Here is a 12,545-nt window from a genome sequence, read left to right as displayed (position 1 = left end):
TGGTCAGTTAAATCTAACCAAAGAGTAGTTTTCCTAGCAGTTAAATAACTTCCAGTTATAGATTACGCATCAGAAAAAAAAAAAAGATCGGGCTGAACCCTGGGAGGGTAATACAGGACACACTGCAGCCAGAGTTTGTACTACTTCTGACACACTGGGAAGAGTCGTAGACCATTTGTTCAGATTTATTTTTCTGTGTGTGTCTGAGTGTTCTTCTGTAAACACTGTAGCAACTTTGCAAAAACTAGGGTATTGGGACTAGTTGGAAGTTGAAAATGTCTTCCCTAAAATAATGCCAGAGGAGTTTGTTGCTGGAAGCTCTCCAGTGAAAGGGTGTTGAAAGAAAGGTGAGTCAGTGAAATGGAAGACAGAAGAAGGAATTTTAAGCAGTGTAAAAAGGGAAGAGGGAGGTCGTGTTTGTTTTTGCTAAGTATGATTTCAGGAGAGTAACTGGCTGCAAAATTACTTAATTATCTTGTGTTTATTGTAAATGCCTATGTTTTTTTCTGAAGACACCAGAAGTGCTTTTGCCTCATAAATCATGTTAAATCAAAGCACTTTCATTATGTTACAGACCTCTATAAATTGATGTCACAACTTAAGAAAAAACACTTTTATCTGCAAGCACTTAAGAACACTGCCACTTTCAGGACCGTGTAAGACGTTAGTGGCTGGCTTGTTCAGCTCCTTTCAGCTTTCATGCTGACATGTACCATATTGAAGAGATTGGTTGTTTGTATAATACTTGGTTTGATCTCTTTTCCTGGTACTTTCAGTACTGTCGAATCAATCAAAAGCAGTTATTGCTCTGTTGGGCATTAGCATACGTTTAGATGTTTCTGCGTTAAGAACTGTTCACAGAGGAAAAGGCTTTTATGTCAAAAAGGAGAGTAAACAGTATGACCGCAGCTGCTTTGAGCTGTGCTGCTGTTTCTGACCCATGTATGTTTGAAAATGAGCCTGTTTGTACTAGCAATTATTCCAGTTCGGTTTACATGGTTGTGAAAGCTTCCCTCCTCCCCCTCCTCTTTTTTAATTCCTTTAGTGTCTAGCAACTAGGCAAATGCTGCAGATGGACTTTCAGTGGCTCTTGTGATGGCTTGCTTCATTGATTAGCGTGCACGATTGAGTTGCCTTGTTATCTACTGCTTCGTGATGTGCTGGGATTAGCAATGCAAATACAGTTGCTAATGCTAAATATTCAGAATTTCTGCATGACATGGATTGGAACTTCCCTTGGAAACTTTTTAAGGTGAACTTATTGGGAAAACCCAGGTCTACAGAGGACTGACTGATCGTCTGGACCTTATTCAAGTCTCACTAAAATCCATGGAAGGACTAGCTTTTGACTGGGCTCATAGTGATTACTGTCAGCTATTAAAATGAGTGAAGAGCCCCTTAAAATGCATCTGTGGCTTTCCTGATAGTCGTATTTATGCTGTTTAATAGATGTCACAGATATGTAGCCAAACATAGAAAGGGATAGAGAGGAATAAAAGTGTGGGTTAGATATAAAAGTCTGGGAAATCTTAATGTAGAAGTTAGCTCTGACCTTGATAATTATGGCACAATGGAAATGAAAAGAGTTTTTGCTTAGAACCTCTGTGTCTTTGGTCAAACCTCCTCTTCTTCACAGTAAAACGTAAATACGTGTGACATAGCATTTAGGAAGATTCAAACTCTGTTACATACGCTGAAATTTCATAGCAACTCTTACACATAAATGAGACTTACGGTCAGTTTTCAGTTCTTCTTATTCCTGATCAGTTTTCTTAAATTAGGAGAGTTAGATCTAGTTCTCAATTTCCTTTTATTTAGCGAAGTTGAGGGAAAGAAACTAGAAAGATCTGTTACTACAAGGTCTGACTTTCTCTGAAAACTGGGTTATAACCAGATATTATGCACTAGTGAGATTAAAATGTTAATTTTTGCTAGATTTGGAAATAGTAACTTGGAGAGTACTTCTAAAAAATGTAAGTCTTTGAGAGCTGACCCTTTTGGAAGGAATCTTTCCCATGTGGAACTTTCTTGCTGGATCAGAGCAGTTTCTGTTGAGTCTACACTGGCTGTCTAGCTTTTTCAAGAGACCTGTTTATTTCTTTTGATGGATTGGCTTTTATGCCAGATGTGTTGGGTTGGTTTTTTTCTGAAGAGTCTGTGGCATAAAAATAACCAAGATATATTATAGTGTCTACCCAAAGCGTTGTTAACTTAAAGTTGCCAAGTCTAATGTATCCACTGTTAAAACACAAAATTCTCAAGTTAAGGAAATGATGCACGGAGTTATTTATATAACTTTGACACCAGTGGGTTATTCAGTCAAAAGAAAGGGGATGATGTGATGGTGAGAAGAGTGTGAAGTGCTGATGGATAAGGAAAAGGCAAGGCTGGAAGGAGAAGACTGTTTACCTGGGGAAGGTGCTCCAATAACATGGGATGATGACTACATGCAGGGGAAGGAGATGAGGTCACTTCTCTACTGCAGTGCCCAGTTACACCGTGTCTCACTGGAGACCTTTAGCACACAAGGCAGCATGTGTACGAAGTAAACTTGTTTGAAATCCAGGCCTCACTGTGACAGAACCACATGGGAACCCTCTTCAGGGACCGTATCAGTCATTTAGTAGGAAAGTGCCTCTTGTCACTAAACTGAGACTGCAGTAGAAGAGTCCAGATGGAAGGGACCTCTGGAGGTCTAGTCCAACCTCTTGCTCGAGGCAGGGTTGTCATTTGCGGCAGATCATGCCAGCCATGACTTTTTGTAGTTTAGCCTTGGAAAACGCGTATGAGCAGAGATTCTGTAACCTCCCTGGCAAATCTTTTCCATTGCTCAGCATGTTCATGAAAACATGATGCGTAATCTGAACCTTCTAGTTTGCAATCTGTGGCCGTTGGCCCTTGTTATGTTGTTTGATGTGACAGGAGAGTGAGTAACTCCATGTCAAGCAGTAGTACACTGTTGTTGTTAAACTACTCCTTACCTGCACAAGCTCAAGTGACACAAACTCTTCTTACAGGTTATGTGTTTTAGACCCCTGAGCATCTTGGTAATTCTCTGCTGGACTCTCTCCAGTTTCTTTCCTTTTCTTTTCAACTTGAGCTCTAAACCTGGACATATTATAGATGTTGCCTCACCTGTGCTGAGGAGAGGGCTGATAATAACTTTTCTTTGTCCTGGTCACAGTTGTGTACTGGGTCAATATCCAATACACGATTTGTCTTGATCACACTAACAGCATGCTTTTGGCTCATGTTGAACCTGATGCCCACCATAACAACTAGGTCCTCTTCAGCAGGGCTGCTACTCGGTCATTTCCCAGCCTGCACTAGCATGTTGTGTCATTATGTCCCAGGTGTGGAGCTTTGCCTTTCTCCATCTGAACTTCATGAGGTTTGTGGGCTCACTCCTTGAACTTCTTAAGGTTCCTTTGAATAAAAGCCCTATGATTCGTTGTAATCTAGGTGCCCTAGTTCAGCGTCATCTGCAGACTTGCTGAGGGTATCTTTTTTTTTTGTCAGCGTCTGGGTTACTGATGATGTTGAGCAGGATAGGCCTTCATGGTACTCTGACTGTTGCCATTTGGACTCTGGGTGTTTGACCTTATTCCCGTGAACTGTGTTTTGTACAAAGAATAATGTATTAGTTACGTCTCAAATACATTCAAACAGTTGGATCCTCACTTGGGCTAATCACTCTGTCATGCTCCAACATGTTGGCTTGCGTTTGGGGTGTTATTTGTATTGGATGTGAAGAACGTGAATGAGAATAAAATCTGTATTCCTAAAAATTAAAAGAGCTGAGCATCTACAGTACTATTATAGCTAAGTGCGTTTAGAGAATAAGCAGATCTTCTGTTCCATGTAAATTGTTTAGGGTTTTTATACATCCAAAAGATTTAGTAATTTAGTTTTTTTGGCATTCAGTCTATTTTTATGGACTTTTTTTAATCCAAGGTGTTAGCTTTGATTTTTAAATCATGATCAAGTGTGAGTGTAAGGGCATTAGTGGCCTGTAATCTTGATGTTTTTCCATTATACTCATGGGAGAACTGCTTATATAATATCTCTCCATCTTCATGAACTGTTTTGACCACTTCCATGTTAGATTAGAGTTGCGGAGCGCTCCTGGAATTTTGCCGTGGTAACCTTTAACTATGCCTTGCATATCACTGCTAGCAAACTTCTAGCAAGGCTACTCTGACGCTATTTGGAGAAATAGGATATAGAGAATTGTATGGATGTATACAAAGTGAAGAGGCTTTTTGAAACTTAATTTAAGAAAATGTAGTGCGGTGATGCATGCTGGCAGCCCAGCAAGACAGCCAGCTTCACTGGTGTGTTTAGAGTACAAGCTGTGTGATGGTGAATTCCAGTATGCAGTCATTACCACCAAAACAACTGGTACATCTGAGCTTAGGAGGCTTGTGATCAGCCTATTGCCTGTTGTTGCCCCCATCTCTCCTCTCCCCCTTGTCTAGGCTCTCTTGGGCACAGTTTATTGAAAGATAGTATATACATTAGTATGCCTTGAATCTTGGCTTGTAGAGCTAGTAGTAGCTTGTAGAAGGCACTGTGTATCTGCCAAGTCCTGTGAACCTTACAGCTTTTCACAGCATCACATCTATGTTCGGCTTCCACAACATACCTTACGAGCTTACCAGTTGCCAGGTTGTATTTGAAAGTGGGCCCTACTTTTTACCTCAGTAGCCTGTTTGACCATGGGATTTTTCTGAGTGTATTTTGAAAATGATTTGCTGTTATATGAATTGTGCCAGTGTGTTAAATATATAAATTGTGCTCACTTCGGCAGCACATATACTAAAATTGGAACGATACAGAGAAGATTAGCATGGCCCCTGCGCAAGGATGACACGCAAATTTGTGAAGCTTTCCATATTTTTTACACCAATGCAAGTAGCATAGGCAATAAACAGGAGGAGCTGGAAGCCATTATACAGCAGGACGGCTACGACTTGGTCGCCATCACAGAAACGTGGTGGGACAACTCGCATGACTGGCATGCTGTCATAGATGGCTACAGACTCTTTAGGAAAGACAGACCAACAAGGAGAGGTGGGGGAGTTGCTCTATATGTGAGGGAGCAACTGGAATGCATTGAGCTTGGCCTGGGGGCAAATGAGGAACAAGTTGAAAGCTTGTGGGTTAGAATTAAGGGACAGGCTCACACAGGTGACATTATGGTGGGTGTGTACTACAGGCCACCTGACCAGGAGGAGGAGGTTGATGAGGCCTTCTACAGGCAGCTGCAAGCAGCCTCACAGTCACAGGCCCTGGTTCTCATGGGGGACTTCAACCACCCTGACATCAGCTGGGAAGACCATACAGCTAGGCAGGCGCAATCCAGGAGGTTCCTACAGAGCATCGATGATAACTTTCTGATGCAAGTGGTGGAGGAACCAACAAGGAAAGGCGCTCTGCTGGACCTCGTGTTAACAAACAAGGAGGGACTGGTAGAGGATGTGAAGGTTGGAGGTAGACTCAGCTGCAGTGACCATGAAATGGTCGAGTTCAGGATCCTGCGTGGAGGAAGCAGGGCGATAAGCAGGATCAAAACCCTGGACCTCAGGAGGGCTGACTTTGCCCTCTTCAAGGAGCTACTCGGAGGAATCCCGTGGGCCAGGGCTGTCGAAGGCAGGGGGGTCCATGAGTGCTGGTCGCTCTTTAAACAACACTTCTTCCATGCACAGGAGCAATGCATCCCCCTGAGAAAGAAATCTAGCAAAGGAGGCAGGAGACCTGCATGGTTAAACAAGGAGCTTCTAGCGGAGATCAGGCAGAAGAGAAAGGTCCATGGAATGTGGAAAGAGGGGCAGGCCACTTGGGAAGAGTACAGAAACGTGGTGAGAGCATGCAGGGATGCGACGAGGAAGGCCAAGGCTCACCTGGAATTGAAGCTGGCAAGGGATGTCAAAAACAACAAGAAGGGCTTCTTCAACTACATCAGCAGCAAAAGGAAGGCTAGGGACAACATGGGGCCGCTGCTGAATGAGGCGAGTGTCCTGGTGATGGAGGATGCGGAGAAGGCAGAGCTACTGAATGCCTTCTTTGCTTCAGTCTTCAGTGCTAAGACTGGCCCTCAGGAATCCCAGGCCCCGGAGGTAAGAGAAGAAACCTACAAAGAGGACGACTTTCCCTTGCTCGAGGAGGACTGTGTGAGGGATCACATAAGTGATCTGGACGTCCACAAATCCATGGGCCCCGATAGAATGCACCCACAAGTGCTGAGGGAGCTGGCGGATGTCATTGCTGAGCCACTCTCCATCATCTTTGAGAGGTCCTGGAGGACAGGAGAGGTGCCCGAGGACTGGAGAAAGGCCAATGTCACTCCAGTCTTCAAAAAGGGCAAGAAGGAGGACCCAGGGAACTACAGGCCAGTCAGCCTCACCTCCATCCCGTGAAAGGTGATGGAGCAGCTTATCCTGGAGGCCATCATGAAGCAAGTGGAAGAAAAGAAGGTTATCAGGAGTAGTCAGCATGGATTCACCAAGGGGAAATCATGCCTGACCAATCTGATAGCTTTCTATGATGACATGACTGGCAGGGTAGACGAAAGGAGAGCTGTGGATGTTGTCTACCTAGACTTCAGCAAGGCTTTCGACACAGTCTCCCATGATATCCTCCTAGGGAAGCTGAGGAAGTGTGGGCTGGATGAGTGGTCGGTGAAGTGGATAGAGAACTGGCTGAATGGCAGAACTCAGAGGGTTGTCATCAGCGGCACTGAGTCTAGTTGGAGGCTGGTAACAAGTGGTGTCCCCCAGGGGTCAGTACTGGGCCCAGCCTTGGACCTGGATGAAGAGTTAGAATGTACCCTCAGCAAGTTTGCTGATGACACCAAACTGGGAGGTGTGGTAGATACACCGGAAGGCTGTGCTGCCATTCAGCGTGACCTGGATAGCCTGGAAAGCTGGGCAGAGAGGAACCTGATGAGATTCAACAAAGGCAAATGCAGGGTCCTGCACCTGGGGAGAAACAACCCCATGCACCAGTACAGGCTTGGGAAGGACCTGCTGGAGAGCAGCTCTGCGGAGAGGGACCTGGGCGTCCTGGTGGACGACAGGTTAACCATGAGCCAGCAGTGTGCCCTGGCTGCCAAGAAAGCCAATGGGATCCTGGGGTGCATCAAGAAGAGTGTGGCCAGCAGGACGAGGGAGGTTCTCCTTCCCCTCTACACTGCCCTGGTGAGGCCTCATCTGGAGTACTGTGTCCAGTTCTGGGCTCCCCACTTCAAGAAAGATGAAGAGCTACTGGAGAGAGTCCAGCGGAGGGCTACAAGGATGATGAGGGGACTGGAACATCTGCCCTACGAGGAAAGGTTGAGGGAACTGGGCTTGTTCAGCCTGAAGAAGAGAAGGCTGCGAGGGGACCTTATAAATGCCTACAAATATCTGAAGGGTGGGTGTCAGGAGGATGGGGCCAAGCTCTTTTCAGTGGTGCCCAGCGACAGGACAAGGGGCAATGGGCACAAACTGAGGCACAGGAAATTCTGTCTGAACAGGAGGAAGAACTTCTTCCCTCTGAGGGTGACGGAGCCCTGGAACAGGCTGCCCGGGGAGGTTGTGGAGTCTCCTTCTCTGGAGATATTCAAGACCCGCCTGGACAAGGTCCTGTGCAGCCTGCTGTAGGTGACCCTGCTTCGGCAGGGGGGTTGGACTAGATGACCCACAGAGGTCCCTTCCAACCCCTACTATTCTGTGATTCTGTGAAATTCTGGCTTATATTAAACAGGTTTACGTGAATTTAGGTTTCCAAGTCTTAGCTTGTAACTGAAAAGTAAAATAAAATTTCCTGTGTAAACTGAGAGTAGACTATATGCTGCTACAAAAGCCATTTTAAGTCAGGTGAGCATGCACAGGCTCTAAGCCTTTCTCTAGACAAAAGGTACTGTAAGCTGATTTGCTTTTTGTGCCTGGATTTAAAAAAGAAAGCATCAACTGAGCAATATTGATCTTCTCAGGAACTTGTGGAGAGTATCCTGTCTAACTCGCAGAAGCCTCTCTCCTGCTTCCGATAGAGTCCATGAATTTTTCAGCACTGGGAGAGTCGTCATTTTTCTTCCCAGGTTTTTTACTTTTAATCTTGCTTGAGTTATGAGGGGTGCCAGCGAATACAGTTCAACTCCTAGCAGTTCCTTTTTTCTCAATTTCCATGGTATCTTTTTAAAGAGATGTTCATGTGATCTGGCTCATTTAGCTCTTCCAGCCGTAGCCTAGACTATGGGTGATTTAAGTTACCTTAGCAATAATAAGGTAGCTCTGTCTGATACTTCAGATTGCATTGGCACTAATGACTTGGACGTGCTCACATTCAATGTTACTGTGGCACTAATGGTCTGAAGCAGCCTGGTGCTTAAAATTGGTCTAGCAATGAGAGGACACCTCTCTTACTTGAAGACCAATCTGATATAAATGTGGACGTGGAAGAAATCTGCTCTCCTCTGCCCCTAGTAATGGGCTCATACTTTATGCTGCCTCTCAGTTCCTCAGCAGTTCACCTTAGAAGACCACAAATTAATAGCAAAGGACTCATTATAATGCCTGTGGAAAGGTTTCAAAGCCTGGAGTTTTTTTCTCCAGGAAAGAAGCTCATTTGGCAGTATCCTCCTGCTCGCTTTCAGGAAAAGGTTGACTTAAATGCACCTATCTTCTCTCTGTTTTCAAGCTCCTTAGGTATAATTGTTCAAGTGTCTGGTTTTATTCTCCTTAAGTAAAAGGGGTGGTAAAAGGGACAATCTGCGTGGCATCTCTTACTTAGCACTAACTAAGCATGTGCTGTGAAACAGACTTTTGTGTTAGCAAACTGGAACTGCAGCATTTTGTGTCCTTTCTATAAAGATGGAAGGAAGCAAAATTGTTGGCCTAGTTTGAACTATGAGGCAAAACATTTGTGCTTTTTTTTCCTACTCTTTGTACTCCATCTGTGAGCACTAGATTGTGATTTTCCGTGCAGTACTGTTAATGTACTCCCTGACTCCGCCTGGATTGCTCCAAAATGCCTGGACAAGCTGCTGGGGGCAGTCAGCTCGCAGTTGCTCCCCAGGTTTGTCAGGGGTGAGACGGCACCAGGCTGGCCTCCTCTCTCCCAGCAGCTGCCGGTGCTGTGGGAGCAGCTGCTGTGCTCAGCCCCTGTGCCCCAGCCTGCCGTGTGCCGCTGCGCTTCTGCGTGCTCTCCTCTGCGACGGGGTCCTTGCGCTTGAAAGGTGCTTGAAAATCAGGGATGCGGGGGACCAGTTATGTTGTGTTCACTCTGCTGTGTGGTTTTCTGTTTTGCTGTTAACAGAAGCAACTGCTGTTAATCACTGTTGTTTTCAGACACCGTGGGGTATTTCTGTGTCTTAAATCAGAATGTGGAAACATTCGCCAAGATACGGATAGGTTGGAACGGTGTGTTCAAGGGTTACAGGTGCCCTAGCAATACGGCCGTATTAGTGGGTGGCCATGGGCAGAGATGCTATTACCAAACCTTCTTGATGTAAATTTGGTCTTGCTAACTTAAACTATAGGTGGTGACTGAAGACAATAAAAGCACCCCTTACCCTAGATGCCATGTTTTAATGCTGCAGTTTAATCATGAACTTAGTGTGTAACTGACTTTGCTCTAGAGTATTATTCCTTTCTTTTTCCTCCTGCCCTTCCCTGCTTTATTCTTAGTGGTGTTGCATGTATTGAGTTTGAGGTTTCGAGGTTGATGTAAAGATTCTTTCTTGAAGTTTGTGTTTGGGAGCAGTGAGCGTGCTGTGAATGTTGTTCTGGAAGTTAATACTTAACCCGGCTTTGAACAGAGTGCAGCTTTAATGGCTGACCAAGACTGAGCTGGTCCCAGTCAGACTTCTGGTTGTCAATGTCTTTTCTGTCTAGAAATGGTCTGTGTTTTTTAATCTTGGTGGGAACACTCTGGTGCTCAACTTCCCTAGCTGTGGAAAGACTGAAAACCAGAAGTTTGGTTCTTTTTTCTTAATGTCTAAGGAATTAGGGACTTCACTGCAAGCATTTTGTTCTTGTTAAATAGAGACTGGACTTCAGGGAAGGGTGGGAAATAACTTGCATTTCTTGGGTGTTGTCAAGGAAAAAATTTTTTTGGAGCTCACCTTTCTTCCCTGATACAACATGACCCTGACTTTTGAGGTATGATGATAATCACAAATTGAAAGTCTTGCTTTTTACTAATAGGTGGTACTTGTGTTTTGGGTACTGAGTCCTCGACATGATATACTGGTACACTGCAGCCCTCTCGGGAGAATTACTGGGTAGGATACCCTGCTTGGGATTGTGTCTATCTGTTCCAGGAGCATGTCATTCAGAGATCCTGGGCTTTTGAACAATGACTTGTAGTTGTGAGTTGATCATTTATGTGTGTTCTTATTTTAAATTCCAGGAGACTTTTTTTGATAGAGAAGGAGAAAAATAAATCGTGGAGTTACTAGAACTCAGAATAAAGAAATAAAGCTGTGTTGGTGCTTGTAGCACTGCTGAAATGGCGAGCTACTCGGATCTATTAGGTACTTTTCCCTTCGTCTTCCTCCCATGTCAGTGTTTGTGGCTTTTCTTGGGTAGATGGTCCTGAAAAGCAGCAGTAGTTTGCAGTAGTAACACTGTCTGAAGCTGCTGTGCTGCGTGTTTCTGATCCATAGTTAGTGAGGAGGAGCAGAGGGCCTGTCAAGCAGCAGCACTGATGGTGTGGTGTGGCTGATGCTACCCCAGTATCGCTGTTCTGCTTCTCCAGGCAGCTGCTCGCCTTGGCTCTCCCACTTGATCTTCTGGCTTCACCGCAGGGCAGAGTCTTGCTAAATGGGCTGATGTGCTTATTAATGGCCGTTCTCTCGCTTGTCATTGAATTTCACCCGTGTGTTGCGGACGTCTATAAACAGCTCTGCTGGGAGAGACGCACGGGTGCTCGCTGTCTGTGCGTGTGCTCGAGGTTATGAAGGCACTAATCTGTACATTTCACAGGCTGCAATTTTTTTGCTCTGTCATTAGAAAAAGGCAGATTTCTGTGTTGCATGAGAACTGCTCGGGCTGATCAACATGGAAATGAATGTGCCTTAATCAGCTTGGGGCAAGGGAAGCTCAAAATAAATTTAATACATTAGTTTCACTTTTCAAACCTATTATAGCTGTTGCCACTAGCAACCATTACAGTTAAAAATGCAAATTAGTCTCCCATTCAACACTGTTTATGCCAACTCATCACTTCACAAATAATTTGTTTTCTAAATTAGATTTTCCCAAATTAATCTTTGCCCCAGAAAGCAGACTGGGGGAAGGGCAGTCAGGACAGAAAGATGCGGGGGGGATATCAAAGAGGAAGAAGATGCTGACTTGAAACTTAACCCTGTGTTCACTAGGGTGCTGTGCATTATATCACGCTGCTTAATACATTGAATCTGACTTCTAAAGAGATTATTTCGTAGTCCTTGTCCTCCGGAGATCATTTCAGTGGCAACTGTGAATGGCTAATAAGTAGTTGAAATTATGTAATGCAAGGGAGAAGTTCCCCAGTGATAATTTATTAAAAAAATAGGAACATAAATAATGAGGGGGGAAAAAAAAATCTTTGTTTTTGTGATAAAAAGGTATGAAATGAATTTGGGTTCTTCCACTTCTGAAGACTGTGGCTTTGTAACTACAGAGAGAGCTTTATATAAAGAAGGCATTTCTATTATACCTGAAGTGATGCAGAAGAAACTATTTTGATAACTATTGAATTTTAAAGAACTTGCATGTTGTGGGAGCATGTATGTAGGGATGTGTGCATGTGTTTTGACTTAAAGCCATGTTAGGCATCAAAAACACCCTGTTCTAGATAACCTGAATGTAGGTTATTCAAGGTAATTCATGTTGCTCGAAGTCAAGAGTGTGACTGGCATGTCAGTGAGGCTGAAAAACTGAAGGAAGGTAGGGGTTTTTTGTAGGTATAACAAGATGAAATGAGACTCCGGTAAGTGAAATTGGATGTAAAGCCCTCTTTAAAATTAACTAACAGACTTGAAACCAGTCTGATAAATTTGCACAAGTGAAGCAGTTTGGGGGATGATCTGCTCAGGAAAAAATTAAGAAAGTATGAAGAAGTGAGATTGCAGCTGAAAAACCAAAGGGTGATGATGAAGCTGTCAGTGTTTTCACAGAACCCACTAGAGGTTTGTTAAGACTTACAGTTGTCTATGTGCAGAAGAGATGGGACTGGGAAATTGCTGTAGGAAAGAACTAGCAAGACCTGGAATCACAGTCAAGAAGCAAGAGTTTTTAAGAGAAGGGAAGGAGGATGCAGTGTATCAGTCAGTTCAGCGTCGGGTCCCTGTGTCGGGAGGAAGCAGGCATTCCGCCTTGCCAGAATGCAGGAGAGGAAAAGCTTGTGCACCTGATTAATTTCAAGGTATTTAGCACTGCAATAATGTAAGATGGGTTTCATCCTGTGTAATTTTACATGTCAATAGTAGGCTTTTTCATGTCAACTAGTTACATTCAGCCTGTTTTACCTTGGTGGAGAGGAAAGGGCATTGGTAAAAGGAGGTGAACTATACCCTTGAA

At 44.2% G+C, this 12,545-nt stretch overlaps 1 protein-coding gene and 1 non-coding gene across 4 annotated transcripts in view; both read left to right on the top strand.

The window, feature by feature from the left end:
* Window positions 1–12,545, top strand: part of ATP8A2 (ATPase phospholipid transporting 8A2) — a 345,411-nt gene that overhangs the window by 180,512 nt on the left and 152,354 nt on the right. The gene's annotated exons all lie outside the window — the stretch shown is intronic.
* Window positions 4,795–4,901, top strand: LOC142364330 (U6 spliceosomal RNA). The gene has a single exon (XR_012766240.1). It is a non-coding gene; the product is annotated as a U6 spliceosomal RNA (small nuclear RNA).

The sequence above is a fragment of the Opisthocomus hoazin genome, chromosome 1 (genome assembly GCF_030867145.1).
Source record: "Opisthocomus hoazin isolate bOpiHoa1 chromosome 1, bOpiHoa1.hap1, whole genome shotgun sequence".
Lineage (NCBI taxonomy): Eukaryota > Metazoa > Chordata > Aves > Opisthocomiformes > Opisthocomidae > Opisthocomus > Opisthocomus hoazin.
Note: the sequence above shows the minus strand (reverse complement) of the source record. Positions and strands in the feature narration are given on the sequence as shown.